This window comes from Chlamydotis macqueenii, chromosome 1 (assembly GCF_036417535.1).
Source record: "Chlamydotis macqueenii isolate bChlMac1 chromosome 1, bChlMac1.mat, whole genome shotgun sequence".
NCBI classification, from domain to species: domain Eukaryota; kingdom Metazoa; phylum Chordata; class Aves; order Otidiformes; family Otididae; genus Chlamydotis; species Chlamydotis macqueenii.
The window spans coordinates 91,772,961-91,800,269 of record NC_141556.1 but is presented as its reverse complement, the minus strand read 5'-3'; the positions used below and the strand labels follow the sequence as shown (position 1 = coordinate 91,800,269).

General features: G+C 37.5%; 1 long non-coding RNA gene across 3 annotated transcripts in view; it reads right to left on the bottom strand.

Annotated features, from left to right (window-relative positions):
* Positions 1-27,309, bottom strand: part of LOC147602201 (uncharacterized) — a 332,633-nt gene that overhangs the window by 69,244 nt on the left and 236,080 nt on the right. For 2 of the 3 annotated variants that reach the window (XR_015260407.1, XR_015260406.1), the window contains exon 5: positions 3,298-3,379. The exons of the other annotated variant lie outside the window; for it this stretch is intronic. This is a non-coding gene — a long non-coding RNA (uncharacterized LOC147602201). Of the gene's footprint in view, positions 1-3,297; positions 3,380-27,309 lie in introns of those variants that run through there. 3 annotated transcript variants of the gene reach the window in all.

Below are 27,309 nucleotides of genomic sequence, written 5' to 3'. Positions count from 1 at the left end.
AGTGATTGGCATCTCCTGGATACGTCAGCATTCATGATTATGAGAAGTGGTTGTCTCACATTCCATTTGGTGAAGGTTTTTTTGGAACACGGACAGAATCTCACTAAGAACCAAATAACTTTTGTTTCTTACAAAGCGAATTTCTGAAGCAGAAGTCCAAGCATTCAAACAATCATACTGCCTAGTTGCCCATGAAAGCATTTTTAAGTGGAACTTGAACATACCTACAACATCGGATGCCACGCTTCACAAAGTAGAGATGAGAAAAGTCTTAGGGAGAACTGTTAGGATTACCTCACCTGTGTATTTCTTAACATATTAGATTTGGGGAGGGGTATTTGGGAAAAGATAGGGTGGCTAAAATAAAAGGAGTTTGGATTGCATATCTTTACAAGTAGGTTGTTACCATATGAGAGAAATACAAAGAGCTGTTCAAAAGTCTGAACTACAATTACCTCTAACAGAGCTTTTCCTGCTGCAAACCAAGCAGACTGTTGAATTTGTGTTGTGCGTACTGGGCACATGTGCTGACACCTTCCACAATCTGAAAGGAATTGAACACTCTCTCCTTCATCTTGCATATGCCTTCAACTAAAGCTGTCTGTAACTCCTTCCTAGCAGTAAGATTTCAGAGTCTAACTTGCCCAAGGAAGATGACTGACCACTTCCCTCTTCACAAAACAAAAATACAGAGAAAACAGAAAACAGTCAAATGCACTTCCATGCCTCAGCATCCTCAGCACTAGCAGTGAATGATCCTTGGGCTTAGATCTACATTAGGCAAAAAGTTTCCTTTCCTAAACACAGCGTCTCTTCCAAGCGAGGGTCCCTCAGACTTCTTCTACCAGCTTCCCTCTCCCCTAGCTGAACTTAGTTATTAAAACAAACAAATGAAAAAAATCCTCCCTCTGCTAAGCACTCCTCCCCTCTCCCCTCTCCCCTTTCCTTGTGTCTCCCTTGATGCCTCCCAGGGTTTGTTGGTTTTAAGCCCATGCACTAATACCTGGTCTCTTTGTTCTTCTTTCCGTTTGCTTAAAACTTCAGCCCCCAAAAGCAAATTTGGAGAAAACTGGATTTCTCTAGTTGCCCCATTGTTCTTTTCAGGCAAGATCTATTTCAGATGTTTCTATTTCAAATATTTAATGACAGACCTATTCATACAAAGATATGCCAACACCACTCCCCTGTCTCTTTGGCATGATGCAAAGCACAGAAAAAGATTGTCACAAGATACAAGGATACATTTAGTCAATAAAAACAAGTTCTAACTTATAAACAGTACGTAGCAGATTCCATACATTGCCGCACTTCCCAGAAGCAAAAGCCTGACAAAGAGCAGTTTCAAGGGAGATCCCATGGGACAGACACATCCAGTTTGCACTACCACAGTGGTCCCTGGCTGGCTTCCCTTCCAACAGGACCTGAAGAGAATTCAAAGACTGTATCGAGCCTTGGATAATAAACTTACTTTTGGGGTCTTGTCTTCACTGCAATGTCGTTTGAAAGCACAACGCTCATGTTGCCCCCAGCATGACTCCCACCCACAATAGAAGGCTCTTGCTCAAACTAAGTGCTATTTTAACTTGACTCTTTGGCATAAAAAAAGATTCTAAGTGTTAACCCATGTGTTGTAGTTACTAGTGTCAGTAACACAGTGGGAACTCAACAGTTCTCTGGTTATGGGTTTAAAGCATTGATCTAAGGTCCTGTCTTGCAACTGGGATCTAGACTGAAAACACACAACCCTTATAGCCTGTTATCTACATTAAGCTCATGCAGACAGCAGGTGACTGACATTAACGATCTTCTACTCCTCTGTCTCTGCAGTACATTGCTGACATATAAATACTCCCAAATTTGCAGAAGGAACCACACATATGTACAGATCAGTTTAGGACAGAGAACCTTTACCAACTTCAGTCTGTAACATTGTTCTGATAAAACTGATTCAATGCATGTAAAACTAGACTGCTTTTAAGCATTTTTACCCACTACCTCTGCGTACCCAGGCTACTACTGGGAATGGGGCTTTTGCAAATACCGTAGAGTTACTGTCTGTGAAACACAGCACAGTCGCATCGATAGCCAACTCTCACGTGAACATAGTGTGATCAGATTTTAGCTCCATGTAAACTGCAGACCTTATATATATAGACAAAAGTATTTTAAGGCACATTATGGTATGTGAGAGCAAGCAGAGGTGTCCATCCATGTAGACCATGTCTGTGTCACAGATCCAACCTCTTGCATCTTGACTGTTACCTACATAAACCCTCTCTCTTCACTCTAATAAACTGGCATAAGATGAGCAAATCTGAGTCCAGACAACTAATACAAACCACCACCAAAGTGCCCATATTGTCATTTGAACATCTTAAGCTCTAGTTTATTTACAGTCTCCAGGGCTGTAATCCCAGCTGGTAGTTTTAATTAGTAGTGAACGTACTTTCACAACAAATTGGACCTTCTCCTTCTTGGGCATCAGAGATCCCCTTCCACAGATGACTCTGGAATATGAAGAGACAAATTTGCGGGACGCTGGGCAGGCAGTTTTCTCATATCACACGTCTGAAAAACTACCATCACTCTCTGGCTCACAAGAGGACTTGGCAGCAAGTCAGACTATTTTGACTATCCAGAGGACTCTTCCCTCCGTGCCAGAGTGGTAAGATACAGGCATCATAGAAGCTTGTAACAAGGCATAAACTAATGCCATTTAGAAGTCAATACAAAATTGTGGACTACAAGGCCAGCTGCAGGGGCTGTCTTTTGCTTATGAGTTTTAAGACAAAGCATGGGATAACATGACAAGCATCATCAGAGTATGTACATATCTACTCTTTTGCTGTTATCATACAAGGGTAGCTTTGCCCATCCTGCAGCCATTAGTAAATGCCTTACTATAAAACTGCAAGTGTAGCAGGGTTTTAACAGCCTTTTTCCTCTAGCTGCTCTGGGATTTTTCCTTTCTTGGCTGTAACCAGTTGCAACCAGTTGTGAATAAGTCATTATCCCTCTGTGCAACTCACAGCAACTAAAAGAAACCAGTGTCATTATGCAAGTTTAAAAAAAAAAAAAAAAAAAGTTTTGTTTTATGGTTAATTATCCATGGTCTATTTACAAAATAAATCAACCCATTGTGCACCACCAGGATTTGTGGCCTCATTTGAACTTTGCTTTTCATTAATCACTTTAAAAATAAAAGCTAACTAGATTTTTTTTTCCTTTTTGGTTTATTACTTGCATCTGGGTATAAATTGTAAAAATGTTGAGAGAATAAAGTACGGATAATTCATCCTCAGTTTCATGACTTACATGATCTCAGTCTTGTCTTTCTCCACGTGCCTAAACAGATGCACAGTCCAAAAATTCCAACATTCTGTAAGAAATGCAATCACAAAAAGATTGAAATATTTTTTAAACTCAAACTTTGACTTATTCCAAAAAAATAAATTGTAAAAAGCTTCCTTTAAGAAACAAAAAGGTGGGCAAACATTTACAAACATATTTAAGCGATTATAACAGGCCAATAAAATTACTCATTTAGATGCCTAAGTAATACACAAATGTTTGTGAACTCTGAGTGCAAGACTGTTTTGTTTAGACAAAACCTACTTGCAGGCAGGCTGGAGAAGACAGAAAATGGATAGCTGATTTCTTTATAGTGCTTACAATTTATACAAGAAACTAGAAATATTTTTTGTCTGAAAATGTTTTAATTATATAAGATGTTTAGATCTTGTCCCCATGTGATGACAGAAAACTACTGAATTTCTGAAAACTGGCCAATGTGGAGAGGCAGGCGAAGGACATTTTTAACTTCTCTGTTAAAAAAAAAAACCCTGAATATTAACACTTATTTCACTCTGCTAGGGAATAAAATATATATTCGCATAAAACTGAAACTTTCCTCAGCTTCAACTAAGAAAGCTCAAACAATGTATTTGTTTCCACTATGGACTCCTCAAGTAAAACTAAAAAATAAGAAACACTGATAAACAACCACAATAAAAGCATATATAACATCAGGATACCAAAACGCCATCTCCCTCTCCTCTCTCTATTTTTTTTTTCTTTTCTTCATTTACCAGTAACCCTTAAGAATTCTTTGCCTTTACGATGAGGAACAGAAAGTCAAGGTGCCCCACATAATAACTAGTGAAATGCCATGGAAAAAGCTGTGCTGTCAGTAGGTCAAAAATGTGGTTCTGTTGCACTCAAGACTACAACCTTTTACTTCAAAGCTCCTGAGCTGCATGCAAGCATAAAGAGGACTGTATATAGCCAACAGGTATCTTTTAGAAACCGAGACAAAGAGTTAAAGCTAAGACATTAGATCACTAATATGACGTATTATTACTAATAGGAGCTCAGGAAGGTAATTTTTGCTTGCCGGTTGGTGTGAAACAGAATCATAGAGATTTGAAAAGTTAAAGAAAAACACTACCTCCTCCTCTACTTTGCAGATGGCCAAGCTGCTTCAACTTTCATTTCCAAAAGTAAATTGGCTCCTACTTAAACAAAAGTAAAAATTTAAAGCTGCCTCCACCTGACTGCAAAGAGCAGCAGCCGGGCCGGGAGAGGAATGGATAGGCCTTTAAAGAAAATAAAACCCTTTTAAAGCGACTCCTAACATGAACGTCTGCCCTTGCAGCAGCGAGCTGTGGCCCTACAGCCGCTTTCCATTATAAATGCTAAATTGGGAAATGTTTAACATTCTTTGTTTAATCTTTGCAGTATAAAGAAAAAACAGCTGATTCTCAGAAACACGACAGCCCAAACAACCATCATGGATCCGCCTCTCCCTTCCTCGCAGCAGAACAGACCATTTCCAGACTCAGTGGCAACTGACACTTTTTAATCAGAAATGTATATTTAGATGGATCCCAGAAGAAGAGATTGAAACTTTGTCTTTTTGGGGTTTTTTTTTCAGTTGTGTAAGGGGCCTAAGGCAATCAGTATATTTAATGAAAACTAAGCAGAAAAACAGTTCAAGAAATAGATGCTGTGAAAACTACGGGCAAAGATGGTTTCAGACTTTTTCTGCACTGTTCTCTGTTAATATCTTTCCACAGTCTTTCCATGAAGAGCATTATTATTTGTTTTGATTTAAAACACTACCAACTGAGTGTGTTTTTCTCTTGTTCACAAAACAGTGAAAGCAGTCAGCCCATCTATTCTGCTGTAACCAGTCACAAATAAATCTGCAAAAACTTGGGAGCTAACAATCCTCTCTGTTGCTTACACAGGCGAGCTCTCCTTGTATCTTGTCTCTGCAAGAACTTCCCTAAAGGAGCGAGTTTCATCACGCATCCCAAAAGCCAAGTCACAGGTTTCTTCAGTCAAAATTATGAAATAATACCCCTGAGTCCCCACAGAAATTGAACTGTTTACAGTTTGTTTTCTTACAAGATTTTACCCTGAAGCACACTTTCCAGATTATAAAGTCTAGTTCCCTGCTCTCATTTACTACAGGTACAAAGATCATGTCCTAAAAAGTTGGTTTTAAGCCTCCGCATCAATAAAGTGAAAAGAGCTTATCCATCCTTCCCACCCTAGCCACCTGCATTCAGGAATCAGCAGCAATGAGATCAGACATCCAGGGGAAAAAAAAAAAAAAATAAAATCATGAGCAAATGAGGACGTGCTCCTTCCCCGAAGTGGGTATTGCAGACTGCGGGGTGCATCCTCTTGGATGAGGCCTCCTCTTGTGAGCCCTCCTCATGGGCTCACACTGATGTAGGCACTCCATCCAAACAGAGCCCACTTCATTCAGCAGCAACAGGAAAACATTAACCATTGTGCAGAAGAGTGAGCAAGAGAGAACAAAAGCAAGGTGTCAAGGCTGCTCTGTGCATTATGTCCATCCCGACAACTCCTCTGCACCACTGGACTTCAGTGATTCTTCCCTGTAGGTGTCATGGCCCAGCCACATTCACCGGATTTAACTGCAAAGACTAGAATGTACAGATTCTAGGATGGGAGAAATGAACCCTCTGCTTCATTTGCTGTGAATGTTTAAGATAGTAATTTCGAAAAGGAGGAGTGCAGGAACACTCAGTGTGACTAGGCCTGATACTTTTGTTACAACTACTCTAAATATATTGCTGCTTATTTCATTTCTTACAGACTTCTGTAAGCCAGAAAGACCCATGGAACTACTGAAGGCATGAGCGATGAATTACTGACGGTGAAGGTCACAAAGTTGTCATAAACTTCAACCAAAGTGTCAGAGTTGCAAAAACACTGTTCTGAGGAAGAGAGGGAGGGAGGAAACCTTGCAGAATAATTACTAGATTAAAAAAAGACAACTGTAGCTAATTCAGTACATTGCTGGATACAGCAAAATCGTATTAGCTAGCGATTTTTCCAATGTACTCAACTCTGAGCATGTGTTGGGGAAGAAAAATAATGAAATTTAAAAATAAAAATTAATGTAGAGCTCTTTTCTTTTTTTGCTGTTTTAAAACCTTTAGGGTTCATATTTAACATTTTCTCTAAAATAACAAACTTTAATTTGAGAAAACTAAGGCACAGATCTTCATAGTGGCAGGACTCAAAGAGTTTGTGTTTAAAAATAAAATACCAGAGTCTTTTTAAGTTGTGAAATGAAGACTTATTCATTAAAACTGAATATTAACATCTCATTTCAAAAACTGTTCAAACCATCACTTTTGCCTATTTTGCCTATGAATTTAAGAAGACAGAAGTTTCACAAGTTGCATGTTTAGCATCTGGTTAAGTCAAATCACCCTCTCCTCCATAAATTAAAATTAGGTTTCCATTCTGTAGAAAACACAAAATTCCATCATTCTGTTCAGCTGCATATATATAACCAGACTTTTAGCAGCAGGCATCTGGAAGGTTTTTCTTCTTGTTTAATTCGTAAATACTCAGAAAATAATTAAATGTGTGTTTGACCATTAAGGAAGGTTAGTGCCTTCTTACAACTCTAAGTAAGCGTACAAAGCAAAGATAGGGACTGAAGACTCAAGAAGCTTGAGGTAACCTAGTGATATGCAAAGAAACTTCTCTGTAACTGAAAAGCATGCAAATACCTTTAAGAGGTAAATTTGCTAATCTGCTGTTAAAAGTTACCAAGTTTTGTCCACCTATTCCAAATAAGTCTTTCATTGTAATTAGTGCAAACAAAAAACTTATAGAGAAGACGGGTAGAAAGCAATTTTTATTCAAAGACATATGACCACTCTTTTGATGCAGTTAAACAGTGGAATCATTATTTATCATGTTCTTTGTAAAGCCACACATTCTACATCTTCCAAGCATTTTATAAAGGGTCGACAGCTATTATGGACAACAGAATAAGGGATTTTAAGGAGATTACTCTCCTCCACTGCATGCAACCATGTCATAAACTCCTACTGATATGTCGATTCAGCCCCATCTTAAAACTACATAGGTTTCCATGCCCTATAACTCCTACAGCATAGCATTCCAGAATTTAACCCTCTGATGACTAGGGTCATCTTCTGATTTCCAGCTAACTTTTACGTGGTGCCCACAATTTGGTCTTTGGGGCAACACCGGCCTGAAGTTTAAATTATTTTTTTAACCTCTCAAAATTATTTCAACACCTTCTCCCTATGCATTTAAACCCACTCTATAAACATTAATAAAATAGCTTTAGAATATTTCTTTAGGGCACAATAAAGTATCTACTACTGTAATTCCTAAGAGATTCTGTACTGAGACAGAAAGGGAGGCAGAAGAAGTTTTCATTGCCCAGAGCCAAAGCAAGGGCTGGTTTCAGAATCAGGCAGCGAATATAGGTGTTCCGATACGCTTTGGAATATGTATGTACTCCCCTGCGATTTGGTGAAATATGCTTATACAGTTCATAATATATTTACAGAGTTGAAAATATTCCACTTCCTGTTTTCACAAAATCCTGTTTCATTTAAAGCTTGTCTCAGGGATCACTGTTAATAGATGCCAGCTTTCACTATTTTTTCTATTACGCCTGAAGTGGGCATAATTCACACTCAGGCTCGTTTTATGATTCCTTTCCCATGTCAGAAAAACACTTTAAAATAACTGAGAATCAAGCCCTATAACTTTAAAATTGACCTAATAGACTCCTGACATAATATCGACAGAATTAGCAGCATTACACTAGGGAAGAACCTGTCCAAGAATGTGCACGCAGACAAGAATCGTTTGTAAAGGGCGAAAGAAAACAAACCCCGACACAATGCTCACAACCACAAACAGGTCAGATCCTCCGAGGATAGAACTGGGAATAAATTGGTTGCAATAAGTACAGGAATATATTCTTCCTGTGATCAAAAAGCATGAAGTTTTCTTAGCATTGACCCTTTTCTTCCCTTTGTTGAACCCCTGAAATCCCTCATTTTTTATTCTTTTAGCAGGGTTACACATTTTTCACTTGCATTTGACAGAAATAAATTAAAATATCCCAATCAATCCTAATCAAAAAAATCTCTGGATCGCTATGGACATCAATCACATAAATGAAATAAAAATTAATAAATTTCAGCACAACCTAAAATTTCACTATGTTTCTGCACTTGCTGCTGTTACGTGGAGACTGACCTGACACTCGCGTTAAGGTCAGGAGAGGAAAGGGAAAAAGCTTTCATTGTATACATCCAAAGTTTGCAGGGGGAGAAAAGAGAGGAGGAGGGAGACAGAAACACTGTGCAGAAGCCAGGGATGTTCCAGCGCGCACTGTGACAGGAAAATACTCAATAAGAATTCCTCCAGCCAAAACCAGATCTTAAATAGATCCATTGTCTTCCAGCCTGAAGCCCTTAAAAAGGCTCGAAATTAAAGTCTGTGCTGTGGGCACCCAGTCGTTCTTTCCTTTCATCAGGATTTGCAGGTTTTAATACAATCTGTCGTGAGGAAAAACAGTAGAGCTGTACAGTCCAGAGAGGTAACAAAAGCGAAAGGCAGGCGAGAGTTACATAACTGGCTTTTTACATAAATATTACATTGAGAGATATTTTGCTTTTCAGAAAGGAAAAAAAGATTAAAAAAAAAGCACAAAACCACGCCAGAGAATTCAATCCAACCTCTCTTACTCCTCGTCCCTTTTTCGCTTTGTAACATGTATCGAGTAGTTAAAAGGAGGTTTTTCTTTTCCTTTTTCCATTAAGTCTAAACAAATAACCAATTCAGCCCTAAACACTTCATAATAGTTTTTCTTGCATTACCTGAAAAGTGCACCACATCATGGAAGCGGGAAGAAAGTCTTATTTTTAAAGCACAAGCAAATCTGGCTTGCTTATCTGCAGCACAGGGCAATCAGAAATGACCATGGATCTTAAACTAACTCCCCTCTGTACCGTCTGAGTGAAGGGAAAAAAACAGCAAGTCTCCCCATCTGTTATTTCCTTTTTTTTTTTTTTTCTTTTGGCTGTAGAAAAGCAAAATTATGCAAGAGCTTTTGAATGTAAAGCCTGTGTGTGCTTTTTCCCTTTTTGTCTCTGTGTACACGGTATGCAATATTGCGTAACTGAGCACAGAGTGGGCGGTTAGCATTTACTATTGATTTACACAACTCCATATAATGAATGCAGAGCTCCGAGAGAGACAGATGAAGAAATGCAGAAGGGTGAGATGCTGATTTAAGGTATGCGTGAGGGGGGACACCACGGAAAGAAGGGAGCAAAGCATTTAGAAACAGAATTACGCCTTTCGGAACCAAACGTGCTTTTCCCAACCTTTTCACTTTCATGTCCTTTCTAGAAGAGCAGATGCTTAACAAAACCCATTAACTCCTCCGTCCAAAAGCAAGGTTTGCCTCCCACACCCACTGCCCAAATCCTATTAGAAAGTACACAAAAATACATATTAATGCTACTGTGACACTTCTGGTGCTAGGTATAAATATGCATAGGAAGCTCATATTCAGTCGTGAGGGTCATTAAAGGTTACTAAGAGAAATCTTTCTTTTGTAATATCACACATCAACTTTTGACTTACTCCTTCAGGATCTATAGGCATAAGCACACTGAAATCACGGGCACTCTGCACAGTATGCAATACAAAGCCCTGCAATTTTTACGATGGTAAGGTGATGTGGAAATATGGGAATTAGAGACTGGAAACAAGGAACACTTGACCTATTTTGCTCACTCATCAGGCCTGCCAAAATATCCCCATTGTCCTCTCCTGTACACAGGCACACACCTGGAGTCCTCAATTTAGACACAAAGCACAGAAATACCACCAGGCTGGCACAACCCTGGACTGCTGGGCATCCATTTATTTATTCATATTGGGCTGGGGACTTTGCTAATAATGTCAATGTGATTATAAAGTGTGTTAACATAGTTTCTAAAGCACACTGAAAGACTGAAGACTAAAAGGAGGTTTATTACAAGCCACACAGTAGACACATAGCCTAGTATCAGAAACGAAACTGAGTATGCTGATAACATAAAAAAAAAAAAAAAAATCAACTATCAGTGCTCTCCAAGCTTCTTTTGCATTATCTTTACTGGAAAACATGCATTCCCTATATTGTTTTCCTCGAATTCTGTGTAATGGGCAACACGCTTTTTCTTTACAGGTCTGGCATCAGGCATTCTTACAGGTCCTAAATTAGCAAAGCAAGCAATAAAAAAAAAAACAACCCTCACTTGTCATAAGAAAGGTAAACCCTATTTTAAGGAAATTCCACAGATATGCAATGTTTCTAACTATACTGTTAATTTTTTTTTCTTTTCCCCAGACCCACATCTACTCACACTATAATACTACTAGCCAGCACGCAGTCAGGATGTCTGTCAGGACGTTAGAAAAAGAAAACATTAATTCACTGTCTTGCACATGCTTTTTCATTTTGTTTGCACAAAACTGGAATTGCATTGAATTTACCCAGAAAAGTTTTACACAAAAAGTTATGCTGCCTAATTAGTCTGATTTGTCTTAAAATGAAACTGATCCTTAAAGGAAGAGATTTGCATATTCATAAAGACGGACTTAGGCGTGCAATTTGGATTAAGCACTCCTTAATATAGATTGGGCCAACTCAAAACGTGCTCAGGTACGTTTTCTTTGTTGAGCAGGAGAACAATGGGGGAAATAAATGAGACACAGAAGACATGCACTCTACACCACTGTCACGCTGTCACTAAAAATTATGCCTCACAATCAAACTTTGAGTGATGCTATTCAAGGTGAGTGTGTCAGGAAGACTGGGCCATAGGACTAGCTTATCAAACAATGAGAACCTGCACTGTTCTGAACAGACTGCATGTGAAGAAGAACATATTTTTCAGCACCATTTATATACTTAAAGCTAGTTTAGTATCTCCTCATCTTACACGATGCAGTGTAGAAGCTTAAAATGCACTAATCTTACCCGATGTTATACAAAAGAAATACAGAAAGACATTAAAGAATTATCAGCTAAGGGAAACCAAGCTTGGATATCTTGGATAGCAAGAGCAGATCCAACACTGCTATGCTTGCTTGCTTTATCATCGTCCAGAGTACACATACATTTAAGCACTTGTTTGCATGTTAGATTACAAGCAACTGGCTGTGGATTGTACGTAGCGGGTTCAACCAGAGATCTGAATCCCCTAAAAATATGGGGACACAAATTAGGGCATTTAGTTCTGATATATTTTGTACCTGAGTGGCTATTAAGTGAAGCTGACAGAAGTTTCCATTATAATCAACTCATCTTCAACCACTCAAAAATTTTGGAAACTTCACTATGTAAGTTTTCTATTCTTAATGTCTACCTAATATGAAATTTAATGAAAACTTGAATAAACAAAAGTTCATCTATTTAAGAGAAAGCGGAAAAAAAAGAGAGACATTAAACTATCTATAGTAAAAAGCATTAACAACTGAAAATACGAATGGACTCATAGCTTATAAAGTCAACACTGGCTAGACTCACATTTCAAGAAAAAAGTTTTCTACTATTACAAAAATACTGAAGTTTTTTCAAGTCCATGCAGCTACGAAATCCTACTGAATACTTTTCAAAGAGCATCTTGGATACATACTTAGGTCAGAAAATCCTAACAAAACCTTTGTGTGTGCTAACAAACTGCCCTTTTTGTATGCAACTGTATGTTACAGCCTTTTAACTGCTCTGATGTATGTTGTCCCTACAAGACAACATACCTGCAAAGTAGCATTATTTTTCACTATGCTAGACAACTCATTTGGGGCTTGGGTTTTTTGTTGGTTTTTTTTTTTTTTTTTGGTTGGTTGGTTGTTTTTTAGTTATTTTGATTAGCAAAATATATTAATAGTAGATGCCATTTGCACATATCAATGATTCTATGGCTCTGTATTTGCAGAAAAACAATGCCACTTCTCAGTAAAGACTGTATCATAAGGGAGAGACTAAGGTTATAAACAAATTATTACTCTAGTATTTCATGATTTTGCATGTAAGCTTAATGTTTCTCAATACAGTTTCCGTCTTTTTAATGACTGTAGGAGGAGATAAGCAGAGTGCTAGGTTGCCATGAGCTTTTAATGGCAAAATGAATAATAAAAAAATATTAAAATGATAGAGACAAAAAAATTACATTAGAGATGCTTGCCAACTCTTATTGCTAGTTAAAGAATCAATAAACCTTTTGCAGATCTCCTGCAACATGATTTCCTTTGCAATGAAAGTAACTCACAACAAATACGTTTTTCTTGGCAATTTACCTTTATTTTTCTCCTTCACATGAACCTTTTGGACTCCACCATTTTGGAATGACCATGACACAGCAAAAATTACTAAACTTTCTCCACCCGGCAATCAACCTATTAAACATGTGTAATGGTGTCATTTCCTAATGGTTCTTACAGACTGACATATTTCCAAGACGGTTTTAGTCAAAATGAATGGCAGTAAAATTGGCAAAGACTCAGAAAGCAGTCCAAGGAGACTAGCAAAGAACTCAGAGTCAAAAAAAAAAAAAAAAAAATGTCTCTGGATATTTTTGCCATGTCTGCCAGAACCAAAAGAATTGAGGTTATGTCAGTGTTTCCATAATAAACCTCAGTTTTCAGGACTATAACTCAGCTGCAATGATCTGATCCAGACTGAAATCAACACACGCAAGGTTTTAGATCAAGAGCAAAATTTTTTTTTTAAATGTATTTCCCCTACTGCAAATACAATCTAATGTTATAATTTAATCTGGTAAGGAATTATTAATTTATCAGAATTAGGAAGAGAGGAGCAGGGAAGCAGAAAACAAAATTCAGAATTCACAGTGAATGTTTTCTGGGATAGCGCAGCTTCCCTTCCACATATTCCCTATGAGATTCTGAAAAGACCATATTTCTATATTAATTGGGGGCTCAGTATAATCCCTGTCCAACAAACCTCAATATTTATTTTGGTCCCTAAAAGTAAACTTACTTTGAAGCAAGTGTGGCCGTTATGCAGCAGACTCTGAAGAGACTAGGACGGACTCGGAAGAATTCACTGGATAAGCCAGTTAATTTTTGAAGTACTGTAATTTATCATATTAGTTCACCTTATACCTCTCAAATATTGCTCTTACACTACACAGGTTTCATCCTGCGAGAGCCTGAGTAACTCAAGGATATTCAAACAACAGGCAGGCTCCCACATCTGAGGGGTCCCCGAACTGGGGAGGGCAAGGTACCCCACCAGGCACGTGAGGCCTAGCGCATCCTCCAGCCCCGAGGGGAGAGCTGCTGCTGGGGCCACAGGCACTGTGAGCAGCAGTGCCTGAACAAAGTCTGCAGGTCCCTCTTTCATAGAACTTTTCCACCAGCTCAGTGACAAGCTAAAGTGTCAATGTCTCCTATACCTGTTACAGATTTCCCCATAGCTTCTTCTTGTTTGTATACATATGACTTCAGACTCTTCTTTGTGTTTAATTCAGGTATCTCCATAGATGTAGTAAAAAATAAGCACCTTCACAGGGTACTTCAAGTGACTCAAAGACTAAATTTTTAGAAAGCACCTCGGTGACTGGAAATTGGGGTCTAACCTGAATAACATGTTAAAATATACCTTGAACAGCTTATTTTCAGCTATCAAAATCAGAAAGTTGAATAAAAAACAGCTTGTGACAAACCATGTAATGGGTTCAGGAGCAGAACCCAGATGTTCTGAGCTGCCTTTCGAACTGCAGAGGGAAATTAGCTTAGACTAGATATTTTAAGAAAAATAGCGTTACATGAGCTGAATACCATAGCAAGGCTTCCACCACTTGACATTTTAATTTTCTGTCTTTGGTTACGTTTTGTCGTATCGAGTACTACAGGTCTGAGTATGAATATATACATGCTGGTGTTTACCATTCTTCTGCTTTACTGGGAGTCCTTCAGAATACAGAAACTTGACAATACTCATCAGCTAATGGCATATTTTGAAAACAACTAAATAAATTAAAAATAAGTGAATTGTTTGTAACACAATACAGAACATCAGCAGTAGTATTTTCTACTGTGACTTCTCCATTTTTCCCCAAGACTGTCAGAGAATACTTTGTAAAAAGAAATATACTTTTATCGAACACCATGCTCCATGAGTAGTTCCAATGAAATTGTAAGACCTATTAACAAAAGAAGGTATTATTCAATTACCCTACCCTGTGATATAATTATTATCAATTCTACTCACAAATGGGGAAATGAGTATATAGACTTCAAACAATTTGTGCAAAATCTCACTCTAAGTGAGTGGCCAAGCTGGAAAGAGAATGCCAAACTCTTGGCTGCTGGCCTCTTGCTGTAAACACACTACCTGTACTATATAAACAAAAAAATGTACCACAGTATTGACAATTTTCTGGCATTTTCCACCAATCTTGATTTATCTGAACACCCTCATCAAAATGTTACAGACTAAGAAAAATGTGACTTTTCAGGCCCCTCTAAATTAGCTGCAACGTTTTCTTTGTATCTGGCAAGATTAAGACCTTTTTAACTGCCCATATTACAGCTATGGATCAGGCAAAGCTATATTGCTACAACAGAGAGAAATCTGACTGTTACAATAGGCATCAGAGAGTTACAAAACAGAAGGCTAAGATACACGTATACACACACAACATTACATTAAGATACACGTATACACACATTATTTCTGAAATTTAATTTTGTCATGAACTTAAGTGTTTTTCCCAATATTCTGCTGCCCAAGTTCATCTGAGAGCCCACAGGACCAGAAGCAAAGAAGACCTGTTGTACAGCAGAAGCAGAAAGTGGACAAACACAGTGTGTGAGGCTTATTGTAAAATAGAAACTAGAGGCACCTTCTCAGACTGTGGCTTGGGATTTTTATTTTATTTACTTAATTTAAGGTAAAATTACAAATGTTATGCTTTGTTTCCATCCTCTGACTTCAACCCCAGAAGAAACTACACAATGACTTGTATTAAGCAAATTATTAGAGATAGTAAATCTTCTGTTATAATTGCTGCTCATAATGTAAAGAAGTTTTCTTACCTTTTTACTATGTTTGCTGAGAGCCAACAGTGTCATCTCCTCAGTCACTTCAGTGTCAGCTACTCTTTTATTATAAAGAATGCAAGTAATACTGAAACTGTGCTGATCTACTCGCTTTCACTCTATATAGTGTCTATATTTATAGGCTTATGCTTCTATTTGAATCTATATTTATCTGCTTTATCTGCCTACAGTGCATCTGTTTCTCATACACACAGACATATACACATACACATGCGTCCATGCACACAAATATACAGATATATATAAACACACATACGGGCATACCCAGGAATATGCATACTTACAGTAGGCTTCTGTTCAACAGTAAGTTTTGTATAAATATAAACATATGCAGTATACACAATATAAATGAAGACACATGCACAAAGGAAATCATAAACAATTACATGATTATGCCTTGCTGGCTTTAGGAAGGTTTATTATTCAGCGGGCTGCCTAGTCAAGAGGACTATATACATTTAGTTTCCTTTACATTACTCTGCAGCAATAGCTTTGCAAGCAGTAGCAATGTTGCTGTTATTTTGCCTGGATTTTTTTTTTCTGCGTAAGCTTACTTGGCACAGTTGTGCAATCACTGCTATCCTGTGTGTAGACTTGATTCCCTGTTGGGACCACTACCAGTTTCCCTCAGGCTAGTCATTAAAAATGCAAGAGTTAGGCCACCCTGTGCCAGTTCAGGAGACCATCCCCCAGAGGGGAAGAACAAGGTGCAACTCCAGACCCAGGACAATCTGGCAATTTTAAGACCGAACATTCCCTAGGCCTTAAGAATAAACAGCACTTTCCCAAATTACCAGAGGATGAACAGGAGTATTCACCTTCACGTGAGCAGAAACCAGTAGGCCACACTTCCCCGTAGCACCAGAGCTGCAGGTATTCTGTCCCATCACTTAGGGCAGACCTAGGTCTGCCTCAACCTTTCTTCTTGCTAGCGAGGCTTGTTTTAAGTCTATCAGAACTGCCAGAGGAGACAACTGAACAGAAGTCTCTGTGACACTAAGGTCTCTGTGGTGCCATAATATGATGAAGCCTGCATTAGGTCAGTTACGTAAACAGATTATAGCATGTCTCCACTGGACAATCTTAATTCAGTACTTGACTTGTTCACATCCTATCCTACCATCTCAAAGGGGTGTTGGAGGAGGAAGTTCTACTAGATAACAGCAAAGCTAAGCAACAAAGACACTGTTTCTGTGTCCCTCACTGCAGAAGCTATATTTTGGCTTCCCAGTTGCTTATAAGGCAGTGAAAATGAACTGCTGATTCCAATACAGGACCTCTGGGCTCCTCTGAAAGGTGCAGGAATTCCTAAGCCAAAAACTATGGGATATACAGAATAAAGGAGTAAGATACAAAGAACCAGTGGGTATGAAGGGCAGTTGAAAAAAACAGCCTTACCCATAATATTTTTGAAATCCTGCAAAATTTTAATATGACCAAACAACGTGTCTTGGCATTTTACAGTGGTAAAAATCTGTACTCAAGTCTAAAAAAGTAACTCTGAACTCCAGGTAGTAAGTGTATTAACTATTAACTTAACAGGCAAACAAATTATTAGGGTATATTTAAAAATCCCAAAGAAGTTCTAAAATATCCTTTAACTCAAAATCAGGAAAAAAAAAATCACCTTAAGAAGACTTTTTATGTCAAGATTGTGTTGGATAACTAAACCAGAAATACTTTGTCCTAAATCAAAGACTTCTGGATAATTCTTTCATTTGCTTGATCATACTGAAGAACTGCTCCTGTAGTAATCTTATGCTTATCTGGTATTAGTTGGTCCATTTGAAATAGTTTTCAGAAAATCTACAGACAAGAAGGCATTTAAATGTAATATGTATGTACTTTCCATTTAGACAGATTTTCTACATATCTTCATTTAATTTCTTTTTGGTCCTAATACTCCAATTTCTAGATCATTACACTGAACTGCAGCTATTGGACAACACCCTGTTCATACTTTCCTCACTGTTAAAGCTACCCCTTACCACCTGATGGTTCATACAACCATTTTAAAATTAAAAAAAAATACAATTCCATCCCCTTAAGTTACTAATTTTTTTAACTGCTCAGCACAACTTACGCATTATCATGAGATCCATAGCACTTGAAAAGTTTTGCCATCTAGAAATAAAATAACAATTTGAAAGAGGGAAAAGAAAGGATTTTCGGTTAATTTCTGCATTATCTGAGCACCATCAATCTGGTTGGGTCTATTATGAAAATACTACCATACTGACAAAAATGACAGTTTTGTGATAACTGTAATGACTTTGCAGTTATCTTTAGCAGTGACCATTTAGCAACCAGTCCATTCACTTTTTTTTCTCAGCAGGTTATTTTATAGTTTTAGTGTGTTTAAGAGCATTTCTAAATTGAAAAGCATTATTTAATTATTCAGGTGGCAACTGATTGATTACAGAATATAGTTTCTCTTTGAGGGTGCCCTACAATGTACTTTTATAGATATAAGAAACTATTTCAGCATTTCTTTGATGCACAAATGTACAAACTCCTACCTCATTTGTTCGGCATTCTTTGAAATTCTGTAGGTAGAACATAAAAGGAATCTGTTTAATGCAAACTTTCTCCTTTCTTATGACAAAGAGAGTGATTATTACCAGAGTTCAAGCAATGCATCCTTTTCTCAGTATACAATGCACTGAAAAAATATAGGCTGGGACAAACATCTAATACATCTTATATTGCTTGAAGGAGAAAAGCTATGTTAATACATAAATACCTCTCAATTCTTTGCACATTGTCTGCCAATATATCTTAATATCTGACATACATCTATCCCTCCTTAGGAATCCTTCAATTAGATTTGCTAACTGATATCTATGATCTTAAACATAATATATTATTTCTTTGAGAAGATTTAATGGTATGTTAAAATTTAAATTAGATAAAGTAACCCTCTACTTCCAAATAAATTAAAATATAAAAACTTAAGCCCTATCCTTGCCTCAACGAAAGAGTCATGTCATTTTATGCTGATGCAACTGTATGGGTTTATAACTCAATCTTATATTAGTATAACTATATCCATGCATGAAGTTGATCTGGTATAATTACTTCAGTAAAAACATCTACCCTTTCAAATAGAACAATTATATTAGTATAAAATCTATGCACATACTAAGCCCTAGTAGATGTCTGAGACCTCCTAAGACAAAACAGCAAAGGCCAGCTGTCCATTCCAATGGTCACAATTCCTAATGAATCTCAACAAAGCTGAAACTGCCTCAAATGTATCAGACTTAAAGCAACTAAACAACGTGGGCCATGCAGTAATGCATAGAATCAGAATTTCAGAGACCAACAACCATCATTTAAAGATTAAAAGAAAATATTTGTCCAATTTATCAATAGACAAACAGTAATGAGAAATTATAAAAGGGAATTATTTTATTGAGTTTAGCGGGACAAATTCAAAGAATGACACGGACATTGTCAACCAAACAAGTCTGTTTAGCAGCTCTTCTTAGAACAGGCTGAAATCTCACCAACAACAACTGATCAATGCTGCTTCCTAATAAAAAGAAACTTAAGCTGTAGATACACAAGTACAACTTGGCACCATTTATCATCTCTCCACACGGCAGAAGCTTTTATATGGCCAACAACACTTAAAATTTGGAAACAGGGTAGGCAGTATGCTTTCTGAAATATGCCATTCCACCACTATCTCAACTATTTTACCCATAACCTTGATAGAAGACTAAAAGTGTGACTAAGAAAAGTCAGTAACAGAAACGACAGTTGTACTAAAATTTGAATGCTGCAAAAATGCCTAGCTTATCACAACGCATAGTTTTTTTTTCTTTTTTCTTTTTTAAAGCACCTCCAAGTAGTATAGATGACTTAAGAACAAAATACACTCTTGAAACTGAGATATCAACTTTAATAACATTATAAAGGACCTTCCCAGATGGCAATGCTCCAGGGCTGTAGCACTGAGTGTGATATATCTTTTCAGGAGTTGCTAGTTCTTTATAACTCTCAAATACTCTGCAATACTCTGAACACAGAAAACAGCCTTATTCCTCCTTGGAAGCCAGCAGAAACATGTTCTGAGGGGAGAGGAAGGAGGGGAGGGGAGGGGATAGGAGAGGGAAGAAAAGAGTTTAACTCTGTAGATAATCTCGACCAAAATAATTCATTATCTCAACAAATAAAATGCTGGCAAAAACCTAAGGAACTGACTATCTTAATTCTATCACTATTAACTTAACTTGATCATCCCAGCTTTCTTGGAGAACTGTTGCAAATCACTTGTCTCCTCACATAATGAGAGAAAAGTATCTTTCTCCTTGCAGTAAGCAGTGAAAAGATACCGAGTAAGGTTTTTGTAGATAATTATCTTGGGAAGTTATCTTGAAGGCTCAGGGGGAACCTAAGCAATGTATATAAATACCTGATATAGGGAGTAAAGACCATTGAGCCAGGCTGTTATCCCGTGAAAGGACAATAAAGGACAGGCACAAATGGAAATACAGGAAATTCCATTTAACAAGAGTAAAAAATGTTGATGGTGAGGGTACTCAAACACCAGAATGATTGCTCACAGAGACTCTGGAGTCTTCACCCGTGGATATACTCAAAATCTAACTCAACAGAGCACTAAGCAACCTGCTTTAGGTGACGCTGCTTTGAGCTGGAGGATTAGACTAGACAGTCTCCATTGACTGCTTCTGACCTCAACGGATCTGTGAAATTTTCTTTCCAGATATGAATTTAGGAGCTACACCAAAACATATTAAAATATCTTCCAGTGCATGGCTTTATTTGACTTGGTCCTGCTTGGAACTATAATGCTTGACTCTAGGCTGTATAAGATTAACAGAAAAGATGGTAGAAGTATCAGTATGCTTTTATAATGCATTTGGGAGCATCAAAAGGCACACCCTTTATCATGTAGCTTGTTTACGGTAGCTGCTGGACACTGATAGACACTCAGGTCACCATAATCCATCAGATCCATCAGATTTCCCTATCTCTACATGACACCTTGCTTTAGAAATAAAATCTTCATTCAACAAAGTCTATAGACTCTTTCATCCATCTGATGTAAATATGCCCAAGAAAGAAGTAATGATCTTCCGTATACATTCAACCAGATGTATTTTCCTAGGCTAACAGACACATCTGAAATTCCAACATGTGAATGAACAGATTCGACCGAACTGATTTACATCACTAATACTAATCTTCAAGCTCTCTTACCTACCCTAAACTAAATTTCCAAAAAGCACGATTATTTACAAGCCAAGATAAAATAGTGATATAATTCCTTAAGAGTCTTAAAAGCCTTTCCATAATTTCTTTTTGTTTGGTACAAATAAGAACTAGAAAGAGTCACAGCAATTGCAGCACAGAAAGAGATGAAGCAATAATAATTCCACTGAGGATTCAAAGCCAGTAAAACACAAGCAGATACTAACCACCCCATCTAGAAAATTTAAATTTGGAGAGACCCAATTGGATGCATATAGAGCTACTTAAATTACTAAGAATTAAAACCAGTCAAATATGCCAAAGCAATGAAGCGAAAGGCCGGTTTCCTCTCTCACTCATGACCTCTGGTTCTCTGATCTCCTCAGAAATATGGGGGGAAGCACTAAATGGTAAATGTAATAAGAGAGTTAGAATCCTTTGGCTTTTCTACCAGTCTAAAAGATGTTAATTTTAAAAGACAGTGCTCTTAGGCATAGCAATTTTTGCAAGTTTTTACTAGGCACAGTGCTACTTAATTTTCAGCTGCTCAGAATTAAAATTAATTTACCTTCTTGGGATTTCAGTAAGTATCTACAAGTGAGAATCTTTTCACATGTGATTGCTAAAAGATGTGATACGCTCTAAAACAACTGAGTAGAATAAATGCTTGGACAGCAGTGTAATTTTAAAAGTTTTCATTGTTACTGTCCAATTCTATTTTAAGAAGAATTTGCACTTGGACTATCCATCATCTTCTCTCAATTCAGAACCTTTAAATTCCTTACTTGGCCAGGAGGTCACACTTTTATGAGGGCTACTTTTGAAGGTTTGGAAAATCATTAATAAAGGGTTCAATAAATGCTTATTAGTTGCTATAAAGGATTGAGTGGAACAAGTCAATTGATGTTTATAACAACCTATAGACAGATCTGCGGTATGCTTACAAAATCTGTAATACATATTATCCATCTCAAAAATGTTCTTAGAATGTTGATAAATCACATATAAACTTTTAGGAATTGTTTATGAAGTGTGTCATCAAGATAAGCGTAGCTGGATAAACAATACAAGAAAGGAGTTGCAAGGAGGCTATGTACAGCACCTAAAATGACACATAATACTTCACTGGGCAAAGACTTGAGTAACAGACTACTCTTTTCACAAAGATTAATCCTTCTTGTCCCTCAGCTGGTGATCCAAATCTTATCTCCCTCTCCTGCCCAGTACCTGCAGATATCTCAAACATCCAGGAAAACTGATCCAATTGCACCCATAGTGACATATGGACAATCAACACTCACAGCATCAGCAGGGAGTCATATGGCTCCAAGTTTTCAAAACCTTCTAGGAAATTCCATCCCTAAAGAAGACCATGGAGTATACATATAGGGGGAATTCATGAATCTCCTTAAGGAATTTAACCAATGAATGGATTACTGCTATGAACGCATGCAAGTTTTACCTGTGTAACAATTACATTGACAGTATTTCTCTCTTTACCCTTGTGTAGTCATAAATTATGCATTCTGCTGTTAAATCAGTAAAAAACCTTTAATGTTAGTCAAATGACCTCACATTTCATTGAAAGCAGAATCTGGTCCTGAATGTCATGGCAGTGAGAACATAACAAAACGGAAATCTCTTGTGAGAAGGCACTGCAGGATTTCATGGCAAATTAATTAATCTCTTCTGATCACAGTAAGGCTTTCACTTCATTGACATAGGCTAAATAGCACAGACAACTACCAATCCTTACAGTCTTTTTTGCAAAAGAAGTTTCCTTGTGACAACAAACATCCATCCAAGAAGTCATATACTCTAAGAAGTTCACTGGAAAAAAAAGAAACATGCTAGATATCACCTACTGAAAATATAAAGAATGAGGTTTATACCTCTAACTATGTAATTTTACCAAAATTAAGACTAGAGTGTAATTTTAGTGACTCCATTCCTGGTTCACGTTTCTGCATGAATAATAGTTCTGCCTTAACAGTAGTATCATATATTGACTGTTTTCAGTAGACAGTATCAAGATTATCAAGCTCTAACAGGAAGTCTATGTTTGTAGATCTATGATAAGAACAGGCTTGCCCATTTTTTATTATTTAGCTCCTAATTCTATTATTTTAGGCAGCCAAGTGAACTACACGACCTGAAATTCAAGCACACCTTCCTATCTAACACCACTGAGTGAACCAGTGTGCTGCAGCTCCACAGGTTTTCCCAGAAGCACAACTACACAGCACGATTCTGCAGTGTGATGGCTATGCACAAGAAAATACAGCTAGCATATCCAGTTTGGGAAACATTGTCAGGTGAATACACTGCCCCACGTCAGCTCTGACCACGTCAGAGTAGCACATCAGAAACACATTATGGTTCTGATGGGAGAGTAAGTGAATACAGAAACATATTACATTGAGTACAAGAAAAATCTAAGGGCATCGTAGAAAAGCTGGAGAGAGTGATTATATAGGCTCAGGGGGATACCAGCAATTATGAAAAGGACATTGCCAGCCACAACCGAAAAGCAAAGAACAAAGCCAACAATACGGTATTAATCACATGCCCTGTCCGTGTACAATGCCAAACTATTCAAAGCACAGAATGTTCTTTATTCACCTCACTTTATACTGCTGAGTGAATATAGCATTTATGAAAATGAGAGATTAAAACATTGATATTAACCAATCTTTGGGCCAAATACTACTTATCTTATTGATGCAAGTAGTTCCACTGATTTTAATAGAGGCAATTACTATTGACTTCAACAGAGCTGCTCACAGTGTTAGGAAGGCAGGATGTGGCTCGTTGCATAACCAAGCTTCCCTTACCACCACGAATGGTGCCAAGTCATCATTTCTGACGCAACCCTCTCTGCTTTTCCGGTAATGGATCCCTTGAGCAGAAACAACTGTACGCACCAAATTCTGCGATACTTTTGATGTGAGCACAGTAATAACTTGAATGAAATGACCAATGTTGTTTTTACTCACCTCTTCAGAAGCAATAGACACAACCTCTGACACAGAGAATTTCATAGCATGGTTTTATTGTTCATTCCTCCAATTCCTTATGAATGAAACATCTGGGTGGGGCTGGAATTAAACTTCCAGAAGGACTGCCTATCCTCTAATGATTATAGTATATTTGAAAACGATAATATAAAATAAATTGATTTATAGCAAGTCTCTTGGGTGCAGGAATAGAATGTTTTCAGCAAGAGATTTCAAGCAGTGGATGGCCCTTCTGAAGGATGTTATACTCATTCCACTCTCCCTACTTTCAAATTTAAATGCAGAGTTTCATTTATGACCACACCTATCTTCTTCTGCAGTATCCCTTAGGATCATGCCAGAATGGAGATTTGAGGGGGGAAAAAAAAAAGAGAATGCCACAAACAATACGAGGGAGAAAAGAGAAGGGAATCATCTTAGTTTTTTGTCAGCTGAAGAGTGATACTAAGGATGCTGCCTCTTAGGGGCTCAGTCCTTGTTCTTCAGTCACACTGGTTCAATGCCTCAGAGGTAGGGGCTGTTAAACCTGTAAGACGGCATGATGCACATGCAAAGCAAAGGAAGGCAGAAATCTCAAACCCTTTTTCCAATGACCTGTAATTGAAAAGGCAGGAAACCAGTGCTTTATAGCAGCTAAACCTATTGGAATATACTATAAGCCAAGAACGTCTGTCTTCAATCGCAGCCTTCCACAATCCACTTGCTACAGCGTATTCTGAATGGCTATTTATGGCATGCACCAATTCTAATCTCTTTCCTATTTCATTATAAAGTTATCATCTAAGTTATCTCCATCAATCTCAAACTCCTTTGTGGGCAGCTGAGAATCCATCTGAAGATGTTCTGCTGAAGTGGTTCTTACTCCTCTTGGTGAGTGGTTATTCACCAGCCTCTGAAATTCCTCACTGGCTCCTGAGTGTAGTTACAGATTCAAAGCTGACACAGATCTATATATTTAAGGACACAGATTTCAGACACTTAAAAAAAAAAGTGATCTTTTCTTGCACAGCAAATCTTTGCATGTAGGATATTAGGAAATTCTTCCTCGTTTTGTAGAAATAATACCAACTAGGCTTAAATCGTGTTATAACTAGGCATAGATCCTGTTATGTGCACATTTTTAAATGATTATTATCTCAAGCACACAGAATAATGGTTAATATTTCAGATTTTAGAATACAGTGGAGCCTTAATTATCCAAATTCAGTGAACCCAGACAAGGTTTTGCCCCTTGTCATTTATTAATTAAATGGTAAATTGCTTCTATTACTAATTATTTCCACAGATCCATGGGCATGCAGGGCATTTTGGTTACTGGTAAACGCGATTATGGAGCTCTGCTCAGAGTTCTTCCCATGTTCTTCAGATAATTGAGATTCTGATGTACTCTGAAAACTATTTAAAGCATTTTTTAGAATGTATTACCGGCAGAGCTTCCAGGTCTTATAGGTCCTCTGGGGTAAAGGCATCCCCAAGATTGTGGAAGGCAGCACTCTTGACAAACCAAAAGACAGGGAAGTGTGTCAGCCAATACACAAAACAAAACCAAAACTATTTCTTGAGCACAATCTGACAATTTCTAATCCCACCAGTATATTAGTTTGAATGAGTGACTGATTGTCTGAATAGGATGCTAGCAAGTCAGGCATTAAGTTAGATTTGCTCTCTTTTGTGGCTCGTCTCTATTCAAGGCAAGGGAAGTCTAGCCGAAGAATCCTTTAGATGCAAGGGATTCTACAAAGGAGAAACTGTTCCAACCAGAGCAAAATGGACCAGACTTAAGAAGACTATCTGGAGAGATGTTAAGGCTAGAGGTACAGAACTGTACACAGGCCAGAATGACACATCATCTCTGGCTGAAACCATGAGAACTCTGTATCTCTGGAAAATTTAATAAGATATAAGTTGGCAAAATTCTGGTACCAGATTTAGCAAAGACCTGCCTCAACAGACAAAGTCTGTTGCCACTTTGAGCAGAGTGTCTAAACAGATAGCTAGGTCAAATGTGTAAGCAATTCAGTACAAAATCTAAAGTCTAAGGACTAAAATAAGAGAAGTGTAATGTTATTTTTAAAAAATCTGAAAATTTATATAAAGGACTTCAGCAGCTGGAGAAAATGTTGTATGCTGTAATCTAGGGTGCATTTCTTAATAATCAGAGTAAATGCACAGGTGAGGGACTGTTGCTGTGAATTAAAGTATATATAAATAAAATTAATAAATGAAAATTCTGAAGTCCCATAAAATCTCCATGTTTTTTAATTCCAGGCCTAAAAAGAAAAGAATGGTGCTAGAATCATACTACGCAACATCCTACCAAATGCAAAACGGAAGACTGGAAAGGCAGCAGCTAGCCAGAAATCCTATGAAAGAAGTAGCAACTTTGCTTTAGTGCTAAGATCACTAAACCTACTTTGATATGTATGTATTAAAGATCCACCTTGCAATAGTAGACATAATGCATGTAAATTCAATTCTCTATAGGACTGAAAAAATAACAACAAAATCCACTTCAGTAATATGTAATTTCAGGAAAAAAAAAAAACCAAAACTATTTAAAATAAGGAACATAGGAAAAGGAAATTAAAAGGAAGCAGTTAAGGGTAAAATGCTTTAAGATCTTACTGTTAGAAGATATGTTATCAGACATTCATGTCTCTTACAAGTAACAGGAAAGCCTTACCTGAGAATAGCTGTAATAATCCTGACCCCCAGTTGTCTCTCTCAATCATTTTGAGGAACATCTCAGCAGTTTGTCTGGCAGACACAGCAAATTACAGCCTGAGGTACTAAAGAAATCCCTAAACAGTTCTGTTTTACCTGAATATGCTAGGTTGTAAACTGTCATAATTCGGCTGCCGCGTTAGATAAAAATTCTTTGCAAGAGGGCAAAAATCTCCAGGAGAAAAGCACGACACAGTTCCTTTAGATGCAGGAACCTTTAAAGTTGCCCTACAGTAATTCATTTCTACGCAGTACTCAGAATTCACAAAACAAATGTATAACTACATGTGAAAAAAGAAAATAGGATTTTTTAAAAGTGAGCCAAGTGAAGGAATTTACTAGAAGTAAAAAGAAACCAACCAAAAAAAGAAAGTCATATCTAAATGCAGAAAGCAGAAAAAGGTGTTAATTTTGATGATTTTTTTTAAGAAAGCAAATGTAGAATAAGGCAGGCCCATGAAAATGTTGAGGAACAACTTTTTAAAGGCATAAATAACCTTTCTACACACGTTATATCTGTTGGTAGAATCTACCAACAGATTAGGTGTAAAAAGAGTTCTCAAAGAACAAAAACTCCAAATTAATTCTTTGTACTTGTGTTCACTACGGAGAAGTTGAAAAAGGTTTGCAAGTGAAATTCCCTTCTCTGGAAGGTCAAGCCTGAGAACATGTATAATGGAAAGAATAAGAGGTTCCCATCTAACAGTTATAAAGAAACTCAGACCTGAAAGAACTTAACTAATAACTCTTGCACATAATCAAGGTGGGCAACAAAAGAATGCAAAGTGATTTAATGGCAATAGCAAAGGGCTTTAGTAAGATCTACACAGATCAATCGGTCTACACGTATCAGTTGGTCTATCATCTGTGCCATGTAAACTGGTAG